The 24,245-nt window shown below is 49.7% G+C and overlaps 1 protein-coding gene across 4 annotated transcripts in view; it reads left to right on the top strand.

Moving 5' to 3' along the window:
- DEPTOR (DEP domain containing MTOR interacting protein) overlaps positions 1-24,245 on the top strand; it is a 172,740-nt gene that overhangs the window by 11,289 nt on the left and 137,206 nt on the right. The window lies entirely within an intron of this gene.

A 24,245-nucleotide genomic window follows, 5' to 3' on the forward strand; every position in this document is an offset into this window, starting at 1 on the left:
CTTTTGAACTATGGTGTTGGAGAAGACTCTTGAGAGTCCCTTGGACTGCCAGGAGGTCCAGCCAGTCCATTCTGAAGGAGATCAGCCCTGGGATTTCTTTGGAAGGAATGATGCTAAAGCTGAAACTCTAGTTCTGTGGCCACCTCATGTGAAGAGCTGACTCACTGGAAAAGACTCTGATGCTGGGAGGGACTGGGAGCAGGAGGAGAAGGGGCAGCAGAGGATGAGATGGCTGGATGGCGTCACTGACTCAATGGACGTGGGTTTGGGTGGGCTCCGGGGGCTGGTGAAGGACAGGGAGGCCTGGCGCGCTGCGGTCCACGGGGCCGGAAAGGGCCGGACACGGCTAGCGGCTGAACGGACACTGCCAGGCACAGAGTCCGGTGAAGCGCAGGCTTTTAAATTGTAGAAATCCTGTTTTCCTTCCCGATCCCTTTCCTCTCATAGCTCAGCTGGTGAAGAACCGCCTGCACTGCGGGAGACCTGGGTTGGATCCCTGGGTCGGGAAGATCCCCTGGAGAAGGGAGCGGCTCCCCACTCCAGTATTCTGGCCTGGAGAGTTCCCTGGACTGTATGGCCCATCGGGTTGCAAAGAGTCGGACTCGACTGAGCGAGTTTCACTTTCACTTTCCTTTCCTCTTCTCCAGGAGGAAAGGAGAATGGGGTAAACTTATATCCTATTTTCATCGAGTATTTTTATAGAAATTCTGCTTACCTTTGCTCTTTAACATTTCCATAAATGAAAATGACTTTCTCCAAATGTATTCATTGCAAAAACAAGAGCATAAACTGTTGTACGTTCAGATGCCAAGTGCCTCTTATAACATCTTCAGTTAAGCTATAATAAGCTTGATAAAATAAGACTTTACCAAAGCTCCTACTTGTATTGTTTTCTTCTTAAAAACACAACAAGACTCAATTTAGAGATAAGGTTTTAAGGCAGTTATCTGATACATAACCAGGATTCATTTTCCTTCACATTTGTTAGAATTTACTTTGCTAATGACTGTATTGTAGACTCTGGTAGTCAAACCTAACAGGGGGTATGACCTGTCTCTATGAAAGAGGGTGAGTAAGCCTTGGTTGCCATGATAAGACGCTTAGCCTGCTACTCTACTCGTGAGAGCCAAACGTTATCGTAGAGTATTTCAGGACATTCAAATCTGAGGAACATGAGTGAGTCAGCTTTTTCCTCCAACATTCTGTTGTGAAAACTCTCAGACATACGGACAAGTGTGGAGAATTCCACAGTGGACGCCCTTGTCTCCTCTGCTCGGATCTCACAGTCACCATTCCGCCATGCTTGCTTTATCACGCGGCTGGTTGCGTATTCATCCTCTGTCTACCCATCAATGCATCGTATTTTTTTAGCATTTCAGAATAAGTTACAGACAATAATACACTTTTTCTAAACTTTCGACATGGAATTTACTAGCTTGTACTTCAGTTCAGTTCAGTTCAGTCGCTCAGTCGTGTCCGACTCTCTGCGACCCCGTGAATCGCAGCACGCCAGGCCTCCCTGTCCATCACCATCTCCCGGAGTTCACTCAGACTCGCGTCCATCCAGTCCGTGATACCATCCAGCCATCTCATCCTCAGTCGTCCCCTTCTCCTCCTGCCCCCAATCCCTCCCAGCATCAGAGTCTTTTCCAATGAGTCAACTCTTCGCATGAGGTGGCCAAAGTACTGGAGTTCCAGCTTTAGCATCATTCCTTCCAAAGAAATTCCAGGGCTGATCTCCTTCAGAATGGACTGGTTGGATCTCCTTGCAATCCAAGGGACTCTCAAGAGTCTTCTCCAACACCACAGTTCAAAAGCATCAGTTCTTTGGCGCTCAGCTTTCTTCACAGTCCAACTCTCACATCCATACATGACCGCAGGAAAAACCATAGCCTTGACTAGAGGGACCTTAGTCGGCAAAGTAATGTCTCTGCTTTTGAATATACTATCTAGGTTGGTCATAACTTTCCTTCCAAGAAGTAAGCGTCTTTTAATTAGCTTGTACTGCAAACTAGCGTGTACTATTTGTTTATAATTCTCTTTTTTAAATTTGAATAGGAGTAGGACTTACTGATTCGTTCTTTTTTAACTGGAGAAGTGTAGTTGGTCTGCAATGTTCTGCCCGTTTCCGGTGCACTCGGTTATGTGCATGAATGTGCACGTCTTCAGATCCTTTTCCATCATAGGTTATTATCAGGTATTGAATACGGTTCTCTGTGCTGTACAGGAATCCTTGTTTATCTGTTTTATATATAGTGGTGGGTATCTGTTAATTCCCAAACTCCAAATTTATCCCTCTCCTCCAACTTCCCCCTTTGTAGCCATAGGTTTATTTGTATCTGAAGGGCTACAGTCCGTGGGATGGCAAAGAGGCAGACAGGACTGGGTGACTAACAGTTTCACTTTTCACTTATGTGTATCCGTTTTTTTAGATTCTGCGTATGAAATGAAAAGGAAAGTCGCTCAGTCATGTCTGACTCTTTGAGATACCATGGACTATACTGTCCATGGAATTTTCCAGGCAGTAATATTGGAGTTTGTAGCCTTTCCCTTCTCCAGCAAATCTTCCTGACCCAGGAATCAAACTGGAGTCTTCTGCATTACAGATGGATTCTTTACCAGCTGAGCATGTAGGTGGTATCATATGATATTTATCTTTCTCTCTCTGACTTCACTTAACTCTAATATTCCCTAGTAACATCCATGTTGCTGCGAAGATGGTTTTTTTTTTTTTGAGACAAAACTTACACAGTGAAATTCACCCTTTGATGAGTGTTGACTAAGACATACCTCTGTGAAACCCAAACCCCTGTCCTGATATCTTTGAATGCTTTTGGCTCCAAGAAACAGAAAATCAGCCCAATGTGTTGACCCCATAACTGGAAATCCAGGAGACGTGAATAACCAGCTGATGCCACGTGTGTATGTAACTGAGTGCCTTCCGAAACAATGCGTGTCCTTAGAAGCGCGCTACTCCTCTCTTAGAGTTGCCACCTACGGAGTCTTTACTCCCCTTTCCTTTCCAGAAGTGTCCAGCAGAAGTGCAAAGCTGAGGGGAAGGTTAGAGCTCACTTTTTGAAGCTAAAAGCTGTTTCAGCAGCAGCATGACAGGCTCTGTTGTCCTGCCATATCCATGTGGGATCCCTCTCAGTATCATATCGCTGCTGCTGCTGCAGTTGTGTCTGACCCTCAGCGACCCCATGGACTGCAGCCCACCAGGCTCCTCCATCCGTGGGATTTTCCAGGCAAGAGTACTGGAGTGGGGTGCTGTTGCCTTCTCTGCTCTTATCCCCAGTTCCGTAAATAATTCCCAAACCCCATTAGATGCCAGACGCTGGGTTAGGTGCTGGGGAGGAGGAGGACCTTCATTTCTCAGGCTTCCCTCTGTGATCACTTGTGTCTCTCGGCGTTTCAAGTGCACTTGTGGCCTCCTATGGATCAGAAACTTAATTTTCCACTTTTATGCTTTGAGTTTTCCAAATCGTGAATAATTTGGAAAGTGCAAAGTAATATAAAGAACACGACTCTTAAGGTAGCATTTCTGGACTGGCTTAAGGCAAGGGCCCTTTGATCATTTGTATCTGTCCTGCAGCAGAATTAACTTCGGAACGGGGCGGACACCCCAGGGGAGTGGGACCTGCGAGGATGCCAGGGGTCGGGGAGGGACAGGAGGCATCTATTACATGAATCTACTGTCTCGTGTGTCTTTGGATAACAAACTTATTTAAAAACCTGAACACATGATAATTAATTTAATAAATTCATATATTTACAAAAGATATGAAAATTGAGAGACACTGAAAAAAAATCATTGAAAGTTAAAGGATGGGGAGTCCTGAAGATGCTGTCAGGCATTTTGGCAGAGAAGGACACTTAGAGGCGGAAGCCACGCTTGGAGCAGAAGGGACGAACACTGCTCCGGAAACTCCTGCAGGGCGAGGGGGCAGTGAGAGGAGAGAGACGGAGGCCGGGGGCCTGGGACGCCGGGCGCGCTGAGAGGTGATGGCACCGCGCGACAGGAAGCCTGGGCGTCAGGCTCCGGGTGCCCCGGGTGGCGCCTCTTCCCTAACAAGCTTGGGCAGTAGAGTGGTTCAGTACAGACATCGTCTCAGAGCATGTAGGGAAGTTTGGAACAGAAGAGTTAGAGGTGGTGATAGTCATCGTTGACGAGGGCGATCACGGTGCGTGTTTTTATAGTAAGGAGCGGGAGAGTCGGACAGCTCAGGCGTTCACTAAACAGTAACAGCGGCACAATATCAGGCCTTGTCCTGTGCGTCTGCATGGACTTACACCGTGGCGCTGAGCCCTGATAATAATTCTGTTATCCCTGTTTTTAAATGGAAGACACTAAGGCATGAGCACTGTGACCGAAATCGCAGGGGTAGTGAATACGGCAGCTTGGTGTTGAATCAGGCCCTCGGGTTTCTGTTAGATGCAAACAAGTATGGAAATAACTGCAAACTGCCAAAAAGCGAGGCCCAGCCTCTTGCCTTCAAGTCACAGGCTGAGCCCGGTGGAGAGGGGACAAGACACAGGCGCTTAAATAATACGTGGGGCAGCGTAAGAGGCGTGATGTGTTGGAGTGGCCTAAACCGTGATGGGAATTTCTTGGCTTAGCTAAAGCTGAGTTTCAGCGGCGAGGCGACTTCGCGCGAGAACCCCAGGCCTGCTTCTCGTGACCTCTGGCTTCTGCCTTTCTCTGTGCTTTTCCTTTGCCTTCGTGAAGGCTGCTTCTCTACACGATGGGGGCCACCAGCGCCAACCCAGGTCGAGGAGAGAGGGCTCCTGCGGGCCCCGTGGGGAGGCTCTGTGCTTCCGTCGCAGGGGTTCAGGTTTGCTCCCTGGCCAGGGGAATTCTGCATGCCTCAGGGAATGGCCAGAAAGAAAGAAAAAAGAGTGAGGAGAGGGCTGTCTGCCATGAACCACCTACGGAGGTCTCGAGGAGCTTTCATGTTCTTGGGTCGTCTTGACTCACAAGATATTAAGACAAAGTCCTTCGCTGGCTTACTCATCTGCAGCGTTGCAGCAGGGAGGCCTTAAGTCAAGCAGGACGCCTGCCCCTGCCTTGGGGTTACAGGTGAGGTCATAGCTGCTGTGCATTGGTGAAGGGTTCATTGAGTGTTTGGGGGATAAGCCCAGAGTCCCTCATAAAAGATTGCTTGGGCTCAGTGATGAGAAAACACTGCAAAAAAATGGTGCAACGTGTGATGTCATTAGGGCCAAATTTTAGGAGAACTGAAGTTGGGAGGTACGGAGCTCATAGAGAAGAAAAATTGCTGGCAGAAAAGCCACAGGAAGATACAATTTGGGAAAGGTTAGGAGACATTGATGGGGCTTCTCTGCTGGCTCAGTGTTAGAGAATCCACCTGCCAGTGCAGGAGATGGAGGTTTGATTCCTGGGCCAGGAAGACCCCCTGGAGAAGGAAACGGCAACCCACTCTAGTATGCTTGCCTGGAGAATCCCGTGGACAGAGGAGCCTGGTGGGCTGCAGTCCATAGAGGTGCGCAGAGTTGGGTATGACTGAACACACGCGTGGGCAGAAGGTGTTGGCGTATATCCTGGACAGTAGTGCTTTCAAAGTCCTCTTCCGTCTAAAGCTCCCCAGGGTGATGGCCACCTGCTCACCATCCATATGCTCCCTCCCTCACCTCCCACCCCTCGCCACTGTCTGAATTGGAAGAGATGCCTCTGGTGTTTGGGTTTTGCCCAGTAATAGACGTAAAATAGAACTCTCAACAGATGACTAAATTGGAGGTGGCTCAGGTTCAAATCGCAAAGAATGATTTTTGCATCACTTGGGTTTTGATGTCTTTCCAAGTAACATCTCCACCCAGAAGGACTCCCGACCAAAGCTGTAGAAAAGTCGTCTCTTTGTTTAAGCACGGCTGCTTTAGGGATAAAGTTGCAGACTTTCTGGGGAAGCTGCAAAAATGTTCTTTACTTACATACCTAAGAAAGGTCTTTCAGGTCTTGCGTTTCGGTATATTTTGTTAGTGTTTCCCCTGCCTTCTCCAGAAATTGGAAATAGGAGACGCCTTCATTGATCAAGAAGGCAGGTTTTTTTGCCGCTGTTAGGAAAACTTAAGCTTATATCTCATTGCACGATTGCGTTGACTTCGTAATAGCGACTTTGGTGTCCGTTTTATATTGCATCTTACCGTAAACATAACTAACAAATCCAAATTTATTCTTCTGGTTTTATTCTTGGATAACAGCTGCATGAGTTTAGCTTTTTATTCTCAGAATGGGTGGCGTGTGTACCGTTGCAGTAAACCTTTCGTCCTCGAGTCCTGACAAGGAACTGTGATCTGAATTGGGACTTTTCTTACGCCCGTGTTGGCTGCAAAAGAGAGACGCTCCAGAGAAACCCCTCGAGAAGCGTCGTTGGGATCTAGGAAGCTGGGCTTGGAGCCACTGCATTCGCAACACGTTCACCATTTGCTGACTTGGTGGGAATCAGGGCTTTGAGCCAAGAAGAGCAGAGTGTGATTACTCAGGTCTTCATCAGAATTTCCAATTATGTCTCTCAAGTGGAGGTGCAGTGGTTAGGGCCAGGAATTCCTTAGAAGCCACATCCCGATGCACCGGCGGACAGAGCCTGATGACTCCCGAGCCTAGCGAGCCAGGGGGACTCGCCTCAGCTGCCCTTCTGCAGCGCCACTCTGGGTGGTTGCTCTGCTGCTGCTGCGTCGCGGCTGTCGTGTCCGACCCTGTGCGACCCCGTAGACGGCAGCCCACCAGGCTCCCCCGTCCCTGGGATTCTCCAGGCAAGAACCCTGGACTTTGCAGCGCCGCTCTGGGTGGTTGCTCTGCTGCTAGATAACTTGATTTCTGAAAGGGGAACTCAGGGAAGGAGAGGAAGTTGGTTTGGCTCTTTGTCAGCAGTTCTGGAAGAATGTTTATTCAGGGTGGAGTTTGAGCACTGTGAGAATTCGGGGATTATCAGAACATTTTCAGTCCTTTGATGTCGTGCCTACCCAGCAAATGCTCCTTAGCTGACCTCCTGCCCTCTGCCAGAGAAAGCTCCTCCTGGCCGGGGCGCAGTGTGTTGCTCACAAGCGTCTAAGTGTGTGGGTGGGGAGGGGTGGCCCCCATCAGCGTTGCAATCATACTTATGGAATCTGACATACATTTGGGGAAATCACTGCAGTCCTTAGTGGTGGCTTATGCGAAAAAAAAAAAAAACCATTTAAAAAATGAAATTTAGCCTAGCATTCTTTAAAAGAACACCCCCCAATTTTTTTGTCTGTTTTACTACGCTGTAGTCAAAAATGCTCCTCTTGATAAGAGCAGAACAGTAGATATTAAATTGTGTAGCTTGGGGCTTTCTGGGAGATAGGCCTTTATGGAGCTTATAGCGCAATGCGTGAAAAAGAAAAACACACTTACTCAGAGCTGTTTGGTGGTCTATTCAGAGGTGTGTTCAGAGGTTGAGTCTGAGATAGAGTGTCATTTAAAACTGCGTGTACTGGAAGGCAGATGTTTTTCAGTATTTCCCCACAAGGCCTTGAGAACGGCGTCTTCTCTGTGGGCCTGGACCACCTTCTGTGCCAGCAGGATTAGTCAAGGCAAGTGTGTTTCTCACGGGGCAGATGAGAAAGCTCTTTCTTTCTTCTCCAGGAGCCTTGCGTCCAGTTTGATGGGCCTTCTGGAGGAGGCCACGGTGACTGCATCCCTGCCTCCTCTTCCCCTTCAGACTTAGGAATGGAAGGTGTCAGCAAAGGGCGGCACCTTCTAATTTTTATGTTTTGGCTGTAGCACAGGCGTGTGGGATATTAGCTCCCTGATCAGGGCTCAGACCCCAGCACTGGAAGCGCAGAGACGTCGCCACTGGAGCACCAGGAAGCCCAGCAGCTTCCGAAAGGGAGCGTCCAGCTCTCGCTGCCAGACTGTCCTCGAGACTCAGGGGAATGGGTGCTGTGAGCCATCCGGTGCCTCGTACAGACACGCGTCAGGCTGTCTACAACCCTGTCGATGTCTGTCCTCCTTGTGGAGCGAGCGGGGAGAAGGTGAATTCTGTGGTTTCTGGTGTGGATTAAAGAACCTTTCCTGGGGTGACACGTGGTCCTCCGTCCCCTGGTTATTCCGGAGCTGGGCGTGAGCGTGGAGCGGCCCGACACACCGCGTGGCTTGGCCTCACAGGAAGGACCCTGGCTCCCGTTTCCCAACCTCCCTGTAATGCAAGCAAAAGCTTGGCCTTATCCCTGGGTTACAAGTGACGTGAACTCAGGCGCCCGAGGGTCAGAGCTGGGAAGTACCAGATACGCTGTCCCTGGAGACCTCCTGCTGGGGAAGGGCAGGCTCCAGTCCAGGGCAGCCCTCCCGCCGGCAGGGTGAGGTGGGCCTCTCGGGTGGCATCCGCAAATCCTGCCGAGGACCCTCTGCACACTCCCCGAGTGACATATGGCACCTTCTTCTTTCTTAGATCCAGAGCTTCTCTGCCTAAAATCCAGGAAGAGGCATTTCAGTGCGCCAAGTGCATTTTGACTTACGGTGAAGTTTTGAAATGAGGACTTTAAACTTTACCTTATTTATAAATGAAGGTATTTAGTTCAAAAGTCAAACTCGGTTAGGTCTTGTAACCTCTGGTCCTGTTTTTAATTGCTTAATACCCAGCTTCCTTTTGCTGGGACCTTTGAAGTTTGACTTGCCCCTGAATATTCTGTGTTGGGCAAAAATTAAACTTAGATCTATAATGATACTTATGTCTGCACACACGAAAAAGAGGAAGAGCAAAATTAATACATCGAAAATTTTATTGAGAAATATTTGAAAGCTAAAGGGACTTCCCTGGTGGTCTAGTGAGTAAAGCTCGGTGATCCCAGCGAAGAGACCTGGGTTCGGTCCCCATTGGGAACCGTCCCTCATGCTTCAACCGAGAGTCTGCAGCCCCAGCGAGGATCCTGTGAGCTCTAACTTAAGACCCAGTGCAGCCAAAATAATTTTTTCTTTGAAGGAACATGTAAGAGCTCTGAAAGCTTGGGTTAGTCGTGTGACTAAGTGGCTGTTTCACTGTAGAACGGCTCATTACCAGGACGCATCTGACGGGGGCATGTGCGGGCCCTGTGCCGGGTTGCTTGTGTGTTTGACTTGAAGATAGTAGTGAATGCGCTTCACATGTGGGTTAACTCAAAATATTAGAGGTTCTGGAATGTGAGTCGAGCGGGTCGTATTTTGGGCCCTGGAGGATGTTTATCACCACTTCTCAGCAACATGAAAGATGCATATCCCCAGATTCATGTTTTGCACGGGAGAACTAGATTAATAGTAGGATCTCACGCGAGAAACGCTAAAGCATGTTCCAAATATTATTTTGGAGGTTTTCAAAGGGATTGCTCAACTTCTCTTTACAGTTAGAATAAATTTTTACTTAGTTAGCTGTAGATCCTTTAAATAGACTAATACAGAGATGTTGACTCGTTGTCCTCAAAGAGCATACATTGAAATAGCCAAATAAGCACTGGGCATTTTTTCAAGATTCTTGTTTCCTTTGCAGGAATGCATCAGGCATTAACGATTATAACTGAATTTTCACACCAAGCCTTTAGAGTTGTAGGAAAATAGGTCCTGTAGTTTAGGTGTTGATTTTAGGATTAGAAGAATGCAAAACTCTCAGGGTTGGGGAATTTTGGATTCAAGACAGAATAAGTATAAAGATTTTCTAAGCTCTCGGGGGAAATTTGGGCATAAGGGCAGAATTTTCAAGCATCCTGGGAGGAAAAAAAGTGAAGACTTTACTTAATTAGCCATATAGAACCCTAAACTATTTGTTTCCTAGTTATTTCCCCCATCATGTGTGCCTCAGACCTGTGCCCGTTACAGAAGATGGCATGAATGATGTACGTGTGACTATAGACGTGCGTTCTCTGTGCAGCCTTGCCCGAAAGCTCGTATTCCTTTTGGTAAAAGCCACGTCAAGACTGCAATGCTGTTTTAACCAGATGTGAAATGTTTGCTTTATTTTCTCGCATGTATTTTTTTCCTTCACCCAACCCTCTGTCAGCCTCAATAGACAGAAAATATGTTATAAAGTCATATTATGCTCTAATGTCTCCTTTTCCTGTGATACGGCACTTTCTTCATTTCTGTCCATTGAACAGTTGCTTGTGTGTATACATATGTTTTCAGGATTCTTCATAGCACTAAGCAAGAGATTACACTAGAAATTGGTTATTCCTTGGCTGGTTTGCACTTTAACCACTTACAACTCTTCTCACCCCTGTTGATTCTTACTCTTGGTCTCAGGACCTAATCTAGGAACTGAATCGAGAAGGAATTACCTGCTTTTTTCATTCGTCCCCATGTGTCCTGTTAATGGGAAAAGCTGCGTGTCAGACAGGAAAGGAGGCATACCCACATTCATTTAGACACTTACCATAAACTTAAAGAAGTGAATGCTTTACATCTATGCAGAAATCTGTATGTATTTAAGTTGTTAGTCAAGAACCTCAATGCGATAAAGTATCTGTTTTCAGAGACGACTCTTTTGTCATCAGCAATCGGAGTAGCTTTTGCTTTGTAAACCTTTTTAAAAAACCTAACAAATCTGTTATGAAACAACCGTTGTCTATACTCTTTGAATCTCCATACAGCTCAAAGAAATTTACTAGGCTGTGTCAGGATCTTGCAGGGACTTGCCTGGTGGTCCAGAGGCTGGGGCTCGGCTCCCAATGCAGGGACCCAGGTTTGGTCCCTGGTCAGGGAACCAGATCCCACGTACCACAACTCAGAGTTTGCATGCAGCAGCTGAAGATCCCATGTGCTACAGCGAAGATGGAGGATCCCGCGTGGTGCAACTGAGGCCCCTGTCGCCGAATAAGTAAGTGAAGATCTTGCAGTGTCCGTCGGTCTCGAAGGTCCGAAACATCACCCGGCCATTTCTTGCCTACCTGATTGGAATCCTTCCAGCAGTCGGCCCTGCTCCCTTAGTGAGAGTCAGGCATATTCCCCGAGTACTGTATACAGGCCCTGTTTTTTAAGCTTCCTTCTGCAGCCTTCTGCCGAATCTCTAAGAGCCTCTATATCCTTTCAGTAAAATCCCTTTTTGCTTAAATTAGCCAGAATTAGTTTTGGGTTCTCATAACCATCATTGACACAGAAATTAGTACCAGGAGTGAGGCATCTAACATACGTCACAGATACCTATTACATGAATGTATTTTTTTAAGTTTTCCTTTGTGTGTGTGTGTGTGCTGAAAGCACAGAGTCAGGGATGTTTATATAAAATATTGTTGGCTACAAAGTGTCAACAAAGACTAACTCTGCCTGGAATAGAATGATCATCTTACAATCCCTCCAGTGTGTTTGAGCTTTACTCATACAAAAAGTGTTTGACTTGTAACCGCATTTGTTACGTAGAAGGCTGTAAGCGATTCTATTTTTGAAACTCGTGACATCTCCACTGTTTAGGAATAGGGTAGAATATAAATAAATGCTTGCTGACTGATCCCTTATGGAAAGTGAAGTTGCTTTTAGTTTTGAAGTCATGAAATTTCACTTTTCTCTTTCCTCCTTAAAAAAATAGGGAAACTGAGGTTTTAGGAATTGAACTTCTCTCTGCTTTAGATTTGACATTGAGCACAAGAAGCAGGGTGTTTTATTTAATTCATTTGGTCGTGTGCAGTTTTAAATCTCTTCATGGATAAGTGTCTATCCTGAGCCAGTTAACATTTTTGGTCTGTTTATATTTTTAGCCTCTCACTTCAGCGTGCTGTTTAAATTGCTACGTAATTGGGTACAAACATAAAATCCCACTTCAGAGTCATGCAGTGCCATGTAAGATGGCACACAAACACAGTAATGTTTTTGGCTTTCACAGACGCTGTTACATATGATGATTACAGCCTTGTGGATCCGCAGCACCTACTAGCTGATGGTTCAGATGCCTTCAGAAAAAATGGGAGGAGGTCATACTGTGAGCTTTTGGTCTGTAAAGTCAGAGTACTTGCTGGGTGAGATGAATATATAAAAAATTCCACGATAATAGTTCTTTCCTTTATCTTATTCATGTGATAAGTATTTGTGATACAAATTACAACAACTGACATGTAAGCTGCAATTCTTTAATTTTAGAAAGAGATTTTGTGTGTGTCATTGTGTCGATTCTTAACGTTTTCTTGATCCTTGACCTGTGAGTTAGGAGGAATCTGAGTGATTATTCTGATTTAGGAGAAATTTAGAAGCTTCGCTGAAGTTCTTGTTCATTGTTATATTCCCACAAAGATGGGTTCACGGAGAAAAATTTGCTAAGTAATGAAATAAGCGCAGCTCAGGGAGATTGAGTGACTTGGGCCGAGGACGCAGTTACTCAGTGGTGAAGGCAGGACTCAGATCTAAGGTCTTTGATTCCAAATCCCACGTTCATCTCTGTAAAGCAGATGCTTCAACAAGGGCACCTGAAGTTGTGTTCAGTGGTAAGAGGTAAGATGAAGAAATACGCTTGAAAGCTTAGACTGCATCTCTCTTAAGTTGAATGAGGGATTATTTTACAGCGAATACTAAGTTCTGATGCATTCAGATGAAATTTTAAAAAGTCGGTTGGGGAGGCGCTCTTGAGGATCATGCCACTTTGGTGTTCACACCAAATTATCACATTTCAGGGTCCTTAGACATAAAAGTGCCTTTACATGGTGGATTTCCCTGGTGGCTCAGCTGGTAAGGAATCACCTGCAACGTGGGAGACCTGGGTTCGATCCCTGGGTTGGGAAGATCCCCTGGAGAAGGGAAAGGCTGCCCACTCCAGGACTCTGGCCTGGAGAATTCCGTGGACTGAATACTCCATGGGGCCGCAAAGAGTCGGACGCGACTGAACAGCTTTCCCTTCCTCACTCGCTCACTCGCGTGGTGGGGACGAGGAGAGCGGAGTTTGCAGAAGCGCGCGCTCCACGGAGGCGCCCTGTTTCGTGTCAGGGACAGTGCCTGCAGGGCGTTCCTTAACGCCTGTTGGCTGGACGAGGCGGGAAGCTGACACAGTTGCTCTCAGGCAGTTTGGTGAGGGTCTTCCCGAAGGGTTGCTCGTAACGTGGTTGACCGACATGCCATGTCCACGTCACCAGCATGGCCAACGGGCTGAACTTTAGGCTGGTGGGACCTTAGTGATGATCTGTCTGGTCAGGCCTTTTAGATGACGGCTGCTTGGCCATCTGATGTGGTGTCAGAGCAAGGATGGGCTGACCTTGGTTCCTGTCTGCCCCCACTTTCGTCAGGCCACCCCTGAAGTATTTATGAGGGGTCATAAATGATCGCCTCTGCTGGAGACCCAGCGGCCCCAAGGTCGTTACGCAGCCCAGTGTGGTGGCCCCAAACATGGTGTGTGCGGGGCTGCACGCCCCGGTTAGTGTGTGTGGGGCTACGTGCCCCGGTCAGTGAGTGCAGGGCTGCGCGCCCCGGTTAGTGTGTGCGCGGGGCTACACGCCCCAGTCAATGAGTGCAGGGCTGCGCACCCCGGTTAGTGTGTGCAGGGGTACGTGCCCCAGTCAGTGAGAGCAGGGGTACACGCCCCAGTTAGTGTGTGTGGGGCTATGCACCCCGGTTAGTGTGTGCGCAGGGCTACGCGCCTCAGTCAGTGTGTGTGGGGCTACGTGCCCCGGTCAGTGAGTGGGGGGCTACACACCCCAGTTAGTGTGTGCACGGGGCTACGCACCCCGGTTAGTGAGTGGGGGCTACGCGCCCCGGTTAGTGTGTGTGGGGCTACACGCCCCAGTTAGTGTGTGCCTGGTTAGTGTGTGGGGGGCTACGTGCCCCGGTTAGTGAGAGCGGGGCTACGTGCCCCAGTTAGTGTGTGTGGGGCTACACGCCCCAGTTAGTGTGTGGCTGGTTAGTGTGTGGGGGGCTACGCGCCCCGGTTAGTGAGAGCGGGGGTACATGCCCCAGTCAGTGAGTGCAGGGCTGCACACCCCAGTTAGTGAGAGCGGGGGTACGCGCCGCAGTCAGTGAGTGCAGGGGTACATGCCCCAGTCAGTGAGTGCAGGGCTGCGCGCCCCGGTTAGTGTGTGCGCGGGGCTACGCACCCCGGTTAGTGTGTGTGGGGCTACGCGCCCTGGTTAGTGAGAGCGGGGCTACGCGCCCCAGTTAGTGTGTGGGGGGCTACACGCCCCGCTTAGTGAGTGGGGGCTACGCACCCCGGTTAGTGAGTGGGGGGCTATGCACCCCGGTTAGTGTGTGCCTGGTTAGTGTGTGGGGGGCTACGCGCCCCGCTTAGTGAGAGCAGGGCTAGGCGTGGTGGCCCCAGTGTAGTTAGTGTGTGCGGGGCTGAGACAGAACCTGAGCCCTTGGCCCGTCCTGCATTCCTCTCTCCTCAGTCGCGCAGGCATCCCCGCAGGACTGGTGTCTGAACCGTCTGAGCTCAGCGTGTCTCTGCGTGTCTGATTTGCTCTTCCCAGGTTCCGCAGTACTGGGTCTCCATCTTGAGTTCAAGATTGAGACTGGCCAGGCCTCACTGGCAAGTTGTGAATGTGTCTGGATGGACCTAGCGGCTGTCATACAGAGTGCAGTAAGTCAGAAAGATCAGAGCAGATAGCGTGTGTTAATGCTGACATGTGGACTCTAGAAAGATGGTGCGGGTGATCTTATTGGCAAAGCAGAAAGAGAGGCCCAGACACAGAGAACACACACATGGATACGGGAGGTGGGGAAGGAGGGCGAGCTGGGGACACACGTGGATATCGGGGGGAGCGCGGTGGGGGGACGAGGGCGAGCTGGGGACACACGTGGATATGGGGGAGCGCGGTGGGGGGACGAGGGCGAGCTCAGGACTGGCGTTTACTCAAATAGATGAGGAGTGGAGCCCCCTGTCCAGCGCGGGCGCGCTCCTCAGCGCTCTGTGGGGACCTAACTGGGGAGCAAATTCAGAAACGAGGGGAGACACGTGTGCGTGTAGCTGACTCACTTTGCTGTGCCGAAGAGCCTGACGCAGCATGCTGAAGCATCCGTAGTCCAGTAAAGGTTAAGAACCTTTAGAAGCATTCTGAAAGTACCGCTCACTCTCAGCCCGTCTGTAAGCTTTCTAACCCGGGCTCAAGGGCTGCGTCCCAGAGCTGGGTGTGGGCGCTCTCCCTCCCAAGCCTCTCCTTAAGGGGACGGAGGAGGAAGGAAAAGGCTGTTTGATTGCCCCCCCTGAAGCTTCTGTCTTCAGGGTGACTGCAATTAAAGACGAAAACGCTGTGACTAAACTTCTCACGCGCATCGTGAGGGTCCCTTACATGCCAGGCCTCAGTGACCGTCCTGCCCCCGAGGACAGAAGGTGAAGCCCAGGACCCCTGTCTTCAAGGAGCTGGCAGACCAGAGTCCAGCCAGCTAGTGCCAGCAGTGGAAATGTAGGTGGTTACGACAGAGCAGGATGAGGTCTGGGACAGAGGGGTGTCCGGGGTCCCTCTGGGACCGTGGGAGCCACAGAGAGACGTGACCAACTCTGCCTCTGAGGGCCCTCTGAGCTGGGCTTGGAAGACGTTTACTCAGGAAGGAGGACCGTGAAGGGAGGCGATGCCTTTCAGAGATAAGAGCAGGCAGAGAGACCTGCAGCTGGGACATGTCAGAGCGTGTTCAGGAAAGTCCGGGTTGTCCTGCAGTCCATCAGTCTTCAAATGTCCTGCTTGCCCGTCCATACCTGTGCAAGTATTCTGAGCACAGATTCCCCCCAACGTCAGCATGCTGCCCGTGATACCCACGGACTGCTGTATGGATGCGCTCTGCATATCATAAACATACCCCCAAAGCAGAAAGGTGAAGGAATCCTTGTAAAGTGGGATAAATGCAGATGTTCTGGCATTGTCTGGCCGCAACCCGAAGGATGGTCTTAGGCTCCTCCTGTGGGAGCCGCTGTCTAGACTCTCAGCCCCACGAAGGAAGTCGGGCTTTTGTCCTTCTGGCGGCTGTTTCTCCCCACTGTTTCTTGCGTTACTAGGCACCCAACAAGTACTTGCTGGTTTGTTGATTTTTCAGTGTCACTGGAGAGTAAGCCTCCCTGATAGCTTCCCTTGTGGCTCAGCTGGTAAAGAATCTGCCCGCAGTGCGGGAGACTTGGGTTCAATCTGTGGGTTGGGAAGATCCCCTGGAGAAGGGACAGGCTACCCACTCCAGGACTCTGGCCCGGAGAGTGCCGTGGCCTGTGTGGTCCCTGGGGTCGCAGAGAGTCGGGCACGACTGAGGGACTTTAACATTCGTTGGAGAGTAAGCCTAAAGTGGTGAACTGGTGACAGACGCCCCCGGCTTTCCTGAAGGCTGACCTTGGTGGGTTTTCCTGGGACCCGAAGCGGAACACCAGAGCTTCGGTTCAGCTCTGACTCCCGCCGTTTGTCTTAGGGGGGGCAGCTCCTCTCAGAATTTCTCTGTGCCTCCCAAGGGCATCTGTGCTGTTCAGCAGGGCAACACTGTTCCCGCCTGTCCCGTGGCGCTGGCGGGGCGTGACTAAGCAGGGTGGCATTGGCAGCACCTGGCACCGGTGAAGGGCCTATCAGAGTGGCACACAGCCCTTGTGTGAGCAGGCGGGCAGAGGGAGGGCTGCTCTCCTCCCGCCAAGGCCCTTGTGGGTTGTGACGGCAACACCAGAAGCGCCTTTTCTGTTTTGACTTTCCAGAGTGAGCATTTGTGGTCTTCTAGCCCAGAACTCTCTTTTTCTCACGGCAGCGCACAGAACAGAAGGTCTGTCCCAGAACTTGCAGCCAATAAGTGAGTTTAAACAGGACTTGAGGCAGTGTATGAACTTTGCAAAAAGCAAAGCATTTAACATTTTATTATGCGTTAGTTAAAATTATAGGGTAGGGGAGGGATGAATTAGGAGTTTTGGATTAGCAGATACTACTATGTGTAACAAGGTCCTGCTGTATAGTATAGGGAACTATATTCAATATTTTGTAATAAACCATAATGGAAAAGAATATGAAAAAGAATGGGTGTATATATGTATAAGTGAGTCACTTTGCAATATACCAGAAATTGACACAGCATGTTAAATCAAGTATGCCTCAATTAAAAAAAGATTATATACTTATATGTATACATAGAATACAGATTTCTTCTGCATATTTCAGAAGAACCTAGATATACCCTTTTTTAAATCTCTTCTTCCCAGAAAAATTTCTTATCCACATGGCTGCTGAGTATATTTTATCTTTAGTTAGTCAGCCTACAAATATTTATTGAGAGCCTGTGGGGCCAGCTTCGGAGAAGGCAGTGGCACCCCACTCCAGTACTCTTGCCTGGAAAATCCCATGGGCGGAGGAGCCTGGTGGGCTGCAGTCCATGGGGTCGCTGGGAGTCAGACACAACTGAGCGACTTCATTTTCACTTCTCACTTTCATGCACTGGAGAAGAAAATGGCAACCCACTCCAGTGTTCTTGCCTGGAGAATCCCAGGGACGGTGGAGCCTGATGGGCGGCCGTCTATGGGGTTGCATAGAGTCGGACACGACTGAAGTGACTTAGCAGCAGCAGCAGGGGCCAGCTTTTGTTTGTATTGGAAGAGATATCAAGAAATAAACAGCATGATTCTTGCACCAAGAAGACAACTCTTTAGGCAGAGAAATAGAGTAGGAGTCCGTGAATAAATGGAGGATAATTGAACAAAATATTGTGAAGAACCCCGGGAAATTAAAGCAACAGTTTTAAAAAGGAGAGTTCCCCATGATCTCGAAAAGGAGGCGATGGCTTCGTGGGACGAGAGGGAAGATGAGTAGGTTTTGTGGAAGTGGGGGGGCAGAAGATGGATTCTGGGCAGCGGGAAAACCACGGGTAAAGAAACGGGGCTCTCAGTCCAGGACTGCTGAAGACACTCCCTGGGCGGCTGGAGTAGGCAGGGTGTCATTCCTACGAGTCGGGTGTTCGGGAGGAGGAGCTAGTTTGGCAGGGAAGGTGTGCTGCGGGGTGGGCATGTGCAGGGTGGGAGAGAGAAAGGGGGAGCCTTGAAGTGACTTGCGTCCGGCGTGTTCTGTGTGTGTTGAGTTTGGCGGAGACCCAGCGAGGGGCTAGACTCTGACAGTGGAGCCGCGAGTGCAGTGACGGACACCCCTGGCCCCTCGGTGCCCCCTGAACTGGAGTCAAGAGAGGGCTCAGAGGCATCGATGCCGATTCTGGAATCAACTGTGAAGCTTGGAAGCGCCATGGGACATAAAGTAAGACTGTATGGAGCAGGAAATGGCAGCCCACTCCAGTGCTCTTGCCTGGAGAATCCCATGGACGGGGGAGCCTGGTGGCTGCAGCCCACGGGTCGCAGGAGTCGGACACGACTGAGCGACTTCGCTCACTACAGAACATGCAGAAAACGCACATATCCTCAGTGCAGGTAGCGCTTCACTGTCTGGCTCTGAGTCTTTCACTCCCTATTGCTAACCCAGGATGCTCGCCTTTCTCTTGCTCACCTCCCAACCTTCGACTCATGTTCTCGACACACGGCAGAATGAGCAGCACATAGATGGAAGTTCCGTGACCTGCTGTGACACTCGGGCGCAGGGGCGCGTCGCACGAGTGGAGCTCACTCTCAGGTCTGATCGCCACGCTGCCGGCACAAGCTGCGGCAGTAGTTGTCCATCCGACGTGAGGCTGGACTTTAGCCTTTGGCCCACGAGTCATCAGCGCTTCTTCCCAGGTGGCTCAGGGGCAAGGAACCTGTCTGCCAATGCAAGAGACACGGGTTCGATCCCTGGCCCGGGAAGATCCCTGGGAAAAGGGATCTTCCGTTCTAGTGTTGTTGCCTGGAAAAGCTCATGGACAGAGGAGCCTCGTGGGCTTCAGTCCATAGAGCTGCAAAAGAGTACAACATGATTCCCTGTGGAAAGTCTCACTGGTTGAGTTTGGTTTGGGTAGGGGCTTACCCTTTCTTTGTATTAAATGTTCAGAGAAGATTTGGGAAACTAGGTAGCGTGGTCATTGCAGCAAATTAAAAAACAGGAGAGAGACTGCTGCTGAGTCGCTTCAGCCGCGGCCGACTCTGTGCGACCCCATAGACGGCAGCCCACCAGGCTCCCCGCCCCGGGATTCTCCAGGCAGGAACACTGCAGTGGGGTGCCATTTCCTTCTCCAGCGCATGCCTGCATGCTAAGTCTCTTCAGCCGTGTCCGACTCTGTGCGACCCCATAGACGGCAGCCCACCAGGCTCACCCCTGGGATTCTCCAGGCAAGATACTAGAGGGAGAAAGACTGGAGGAAGCAAGATCATCTGCTGTGGAGAAGAGTTTTGGACGTAATCGTGATGGTCCAGGAAGGACTGTAAGGTGGTGAGCTGCTCTGAACTCAGACGTGGTGTTTAATCTTACTTGCTCAGTAGCTTCTGTTCACCAACTATTATATTAATTACGTCCAGACGATTCTTTTTCTATTATTAAACTGACACAACCCCTATTGTTTGGTTTATATTAGATCCCTTTATTAAAATGCATACTTAGGGATTTCCCTGGTGAGTCCTGGGTAAGACTGTGCGCTCCCAATGCAGGGGCCCAGGGTCCATTTCTGGGGGGGAATTCAGATCCCAGATGCTGCTTCTGAGCACACGCACCGCAGCCAGAGAAGCCTGTGAACCCGAGGAAGACCCAGCACAGCCCAAATAAATGAATAATTAGAAGCAAAACAAAATGCACGTTCAGCCTGAAGCCCTCTCATTCTGGGCTGGTTCCACTTTCTGTTGCAGCTCCTCCCTTAAAGCAGCAGACCTGGAAACCCGAGTGGCTGCTGAATCGAAGAGCAGTCTAATCAAATTGCGTATTTATCCCATCATTATGTAATCAGTGGGAAAGTTACAAGTCCGATGAACGGGGCCTGATCTGCAGGACACTGTAAGTTTTCTCAAGGACCAAACCAAATAATGTAACGTCTCAGACACACACAGGACAGACAGTGTGATGTAAATGAGTCCCCTCGGAACAGACTCTAGGCTTAAACACATGCCAACAGTTGGGACCTCCCTGCTGGTCCAGCGGTTAAGACCCTGTGCTTCCAACGCAGGGAGGCTCGGGTGTGATCCCTGAGTCGGGGAACTAAGATCCCACATTCCCCTTGGCCCCAATAAATAAATAAACATAAAGCCCACTAATTCCCAGAGCACAGGTATCATTTGCATGCTGGCGCCTAGAACGAGAGTTTGTTGTGTTGGCCTCACGCACACAGTAAACAAACGCTGGGCTGGAAAGACGCTAGGCACAGGCGCAGTAGCAGAGTGAGCTTAACCTGGGAATGGCCTTTCAAACACCGGGATCTTAATGGTGTTGAGAGTCCACTTTAGCTTCGCTTCCTTGCCTCTGGTTGCCTGATTAATGGTGTGGCTTTTTAGCTGTGGAACTGCCGCTGCAGTTCAGGTGACAGGTGTCAGGAGGATGTGCCTGAGAGCTGGCTAGATCTTTCGGCGTCTGGCTATCTTTAGAAGGTACTGTCTCCGTGTAATGAGTGCTGTAGCTCGTAAGTAGCCACAGGTGTTTGGAACCATGTTAGCATGTGGGGCTCTAAATAGAGTTTGGTCAGTTTTCAGATTCTTTATATAATCATCAGCAGATTTTAAATACCTGCTCATCGACCATAGCAAAACAAGGAGTTGGAGAGAAGATGGAGTATTGGGGGAACTTACAGAATAATGGAGGACCCCTGAAAACCATGACTATGTGTGGGGGAGGGTGGGGAGAGGGATCGACCCTGCTGTGCTTAGGGTGGAGAACCAACAAGGACCTGCTGCCCGGCACAGGGAGCTCTGCTCAGTGCTGCGTGGCAGCCGGGACGGGAGAGGGGTCTGTGGGAGAAGGGCTGTGTGGATGTGTGTGCCTGAGGCCCTGTGCTGTCCGCCTGAAACTCTCTCAGCGTCGTTAATCCGCTATACTCCAGTATAAAATAGTTGTAAAAAAGAACTAATTTGAATGCCAATAAAGTTTGATTAAAAAATATATATATAAGAAATTAAAGGACCAAAGTAGAGAATTGTTATAACTTCCTCTTCTTCCTTATTCCTAGAAGTCTGGATGTTTAGACCAGCTTTTCTCACTTATTATAATGTTGTGTGAGGCGTCCTGTTTTCACGTTTTATCTCTCGTAATGTGTCTAGCTTTGTTTTCTCAGTTTTTAGTTCATGACTTATGTATTTATTGGCATTTCTAATAAATTACTCCTGAATTTATCATTTAAAAAAAGAAAATAAAAACGTAAGCATGCAATAACACCACGGATACAGCCACTGATATAACCAGCCACAGTCATGCAGGACTATTCTTACTAACGCATGAGGTTCGATGAACGCTGCTAGTGTGGTGTCTTGGTGCGTGAAATATCGTAAGGTCTAGATATGACATATAGCTTTGCCACTTGGAAATGATTGGTGGCCCCATTTCCAGCCGCCAGAGTAAACTCTCTTCTCGTCTATAGATAGGGATTCATCACCTCTCCCCAGCTACCTCCCATGGCTGTTTGCAAAATCAAATAAGATGAAGAGTATGGAAATCACTGGTAAGCCGTGATGTGCTCAGCATATGGCTTCATTATTATGGGGAACCACGTTGGGACTCAGACACGTGGAGAACTGCGTATGCGCGAGTCGGCACCAAGAGCCTGTCTCACGGGCAGCGTCGTCCCTTCTTGGCCGTGGGGGACGGTTTGCTGCACTTCCGCGCTCTCCTCTCTGACCCTCGAACAGCCTGAGTGAGCTGAAACCCCAGTAAGTGTGGGTCTAGGTACATGAGGTTGTATGCAGCAGAGGCAACCCACACCAAGTGTGTTCAGCAACCAGGGTGGGCACAAGGAGCCTGAACTGTGTCGAGTACCTACAAGGGTCACTGTGTCAGGAAAGGCAGTCCCAGGCGAGAACGCTGGCGTGGAAATCCACTTCCTCCTCCGGGGAGCTCCCTGACCCAGGGGCCGAGTCCTGCGTCTCCTGCATTGGCAGGCGGGTTCTCTACCACTGAGCCACTCGGGAAGCCCAAGGAACAGTTAGCTCCCTCCCACTGAATGTTTCTCAGCAGCTTTCCTGTGACCGTTGATTGTCTCCTGATTGTGTGTGTGACTCTTTGTGACCCCATGGACTATACAGTCCCTGGAGTTCTCCCGGCTAGAAGACTGGAGTGGGTAGCCTTTCCCTTCTCCAGGGGATCTTCCCCACCCAGGGATGGAGCCCAGGTCTCCCGCATTGTGGGCGGATTCTTTACCAGCTGAGCCACAAGGGAAGCCCAAGAATACTGGACTGGGTAGCCTATCCCTTCTCCAGGGGATCTTCCCAACCCAGGAATCGAACTGGGGTCTCCTGCATTGCAGGTGGATTCTTTACCAGCTGAGCTACCAGGGAAGCCCGTGTGTGTGTGTGTGTGTGTGTGTCTTTTTATGTCACTGCACATGGAATTGTCAGTATTCTCTCTCTATATATAATATAAATGTCTCAAAAGGAAGGCTGTGTTGTTTATGGCTGTTTTCCCTTCTTCATGTCTGTGCTTTGGCACTTTTTCCCCACGATAGAGCTGCCTTGGCCCTTGGCATCTCAAGACTTGAGTGAACACGGGGCCTTCAGGTTTGGCTCCTTGGGGCTGCAGATGCCGTGGCCTTCTCTCCTGTCTGGTGGTCTGGCTCCTCCATCCGTGGACACCCAGGGGGCCGTAGCCACTGGCCTGAGCCCTTCCTGCCCAGACCTGCCTGGATCCTGGCAACAGACAGACCTGGAGCTAAAACCAGACCCCTGCTGTTTGCACATTCTGTGAAGGATGGCGTGGGCTCTTCCTGAGGGAGGAGCTGCTTCACGTTTCTTTTCCAGGGAACCAAACACACACAGATGGTCCAAGTACCCCTTCATGTTCATGGAGAGGCAGGGGAGGGACGCTCTGAAGTACTGCCCAGGAAGGGCAACCTGGATGGTCTGCAGCCAGTAAAGGACCCGGGACTGGAGACTCAAATCTACATTCTGTTCCGAGGTCAGATTTCTCTCTGTCCGGCTAAAAGCAAAGATGAAACCCAGGCTCATATTCTGAGCATCATTTCCCGTTAGCCTGGTCCTAGACGCTCTGGAAAATGTGGAGGAAGGAGATGGTTTTTCCTCATTCAGTTTGTGCTGCAAGTCACACAGAACAGTCTTAGGGTGGACCTGAGCGTTGCAGAAAACGCCACAGAGGCGTCAAGGGAGGCAGGCCGTATCCAGTGGTTGCGAGAAGGCAGTGCAGAAAAAGACCGAGTTGAGCTAGGCTTTAACAGATCCTGAAAAAGGAAGAGCATAAATCTAAGACCGGCAGAAAGGAAGGCGATGCATTTGCTGAAACAGAGGAAATAGATGAAAAGCTTGTCAGATAGATTCAGTTTTAACTGGATTGGGAGGATTATGGAGACTACGTCTGGGGTGTGTGTGTCCACACAGGACTCAACATTTTCATTTGAAGAGGCAACATCTGTTTCAGGTACGGAAACTAGTCCATGCTAAGCCGTTGTTTAAGCTATGCCTGGTATGCAGTTGGAGCTCCATAAATGTACATTGGTTGAGGAGTCTGTCACAAGCCCCTCAGCTGAAAGCTGCCTCCACCCTAATCACAGATGTCCCTGACAACACTTTGGAGGGCTCTTGGAGTATTTCTAAGTAATACTCTGTTTTACCTGCTCCCTGTTGTAGACCCCCACACAAAGCCTGTAGCAGTTGGGCCGCTTCCGTGTCTGTCTTGGGAGCTGAAAATAGACGCTGGTAACCCTAGACGGGGTTTGGACAGCCTGCTTAGCACAGGATTTGCTCTGATACGTTCATCCTCACTTGGAAGCCCGAAGGAAATGAAACTTGCCGTTTTGTGCTTTTCAGCCTTGTGGTTTGTGGCAGATCTTTTCAGTACAAAATGTGCCCCAAACGGCCTGTTCTATTTTTATCTGGTCAGTGGGGATTTACCCTGGAGGCTCTTCAGAATGTCCATTAAAAAAAAACCAGAGAAGTTTAGAGGCGAAAGGAAGTTTAGAGATAAATCTGGTCAGCTTTCTCCTTTTCTGGATTAGGAAACAGAGGTCCTAAGTTGGTTAGAGCTTTCCTCTGGGTCGTGTTCGGTTCAGTAGCTCAGTCGAGTCCGACTCATTGCGACCCCATGGACTGCAGCACGCCAGGACTCCCTGTCCATCACCAACTCCGGGAGCCCACTCAAACTCATGTCCATCGTGTTGGTGATGCCATCCAGCCGTCTCGTCCTCTGTCGTCCCCCTCTGTCTAGGTCACGCTGCCTGGATGGGAACTGCACACACTAGGGTTCTGGTGGCCTCACACCTCCCAGTGCCAACGCAGCACCTGGCGTCCGCGGATCCACCCCCGGGATGAAGGAGAAGCTGGCAT

This window comes from Ovis canadensis, chromosome 9, assembly GCF_042477335.2.
Source record: "Ovis canadensis isolate MfBH-ARS-UI-01 breed Bighorn chromosome 9, ARS-UI_OviCan_v2, whole genome shotgun sequence".
Lineage (NCBI taxonomy): Eukaryota > Metazoa > Chordata > Mammalia > Artiodactyla > Bovidae > Ovis > Ovis canadensis.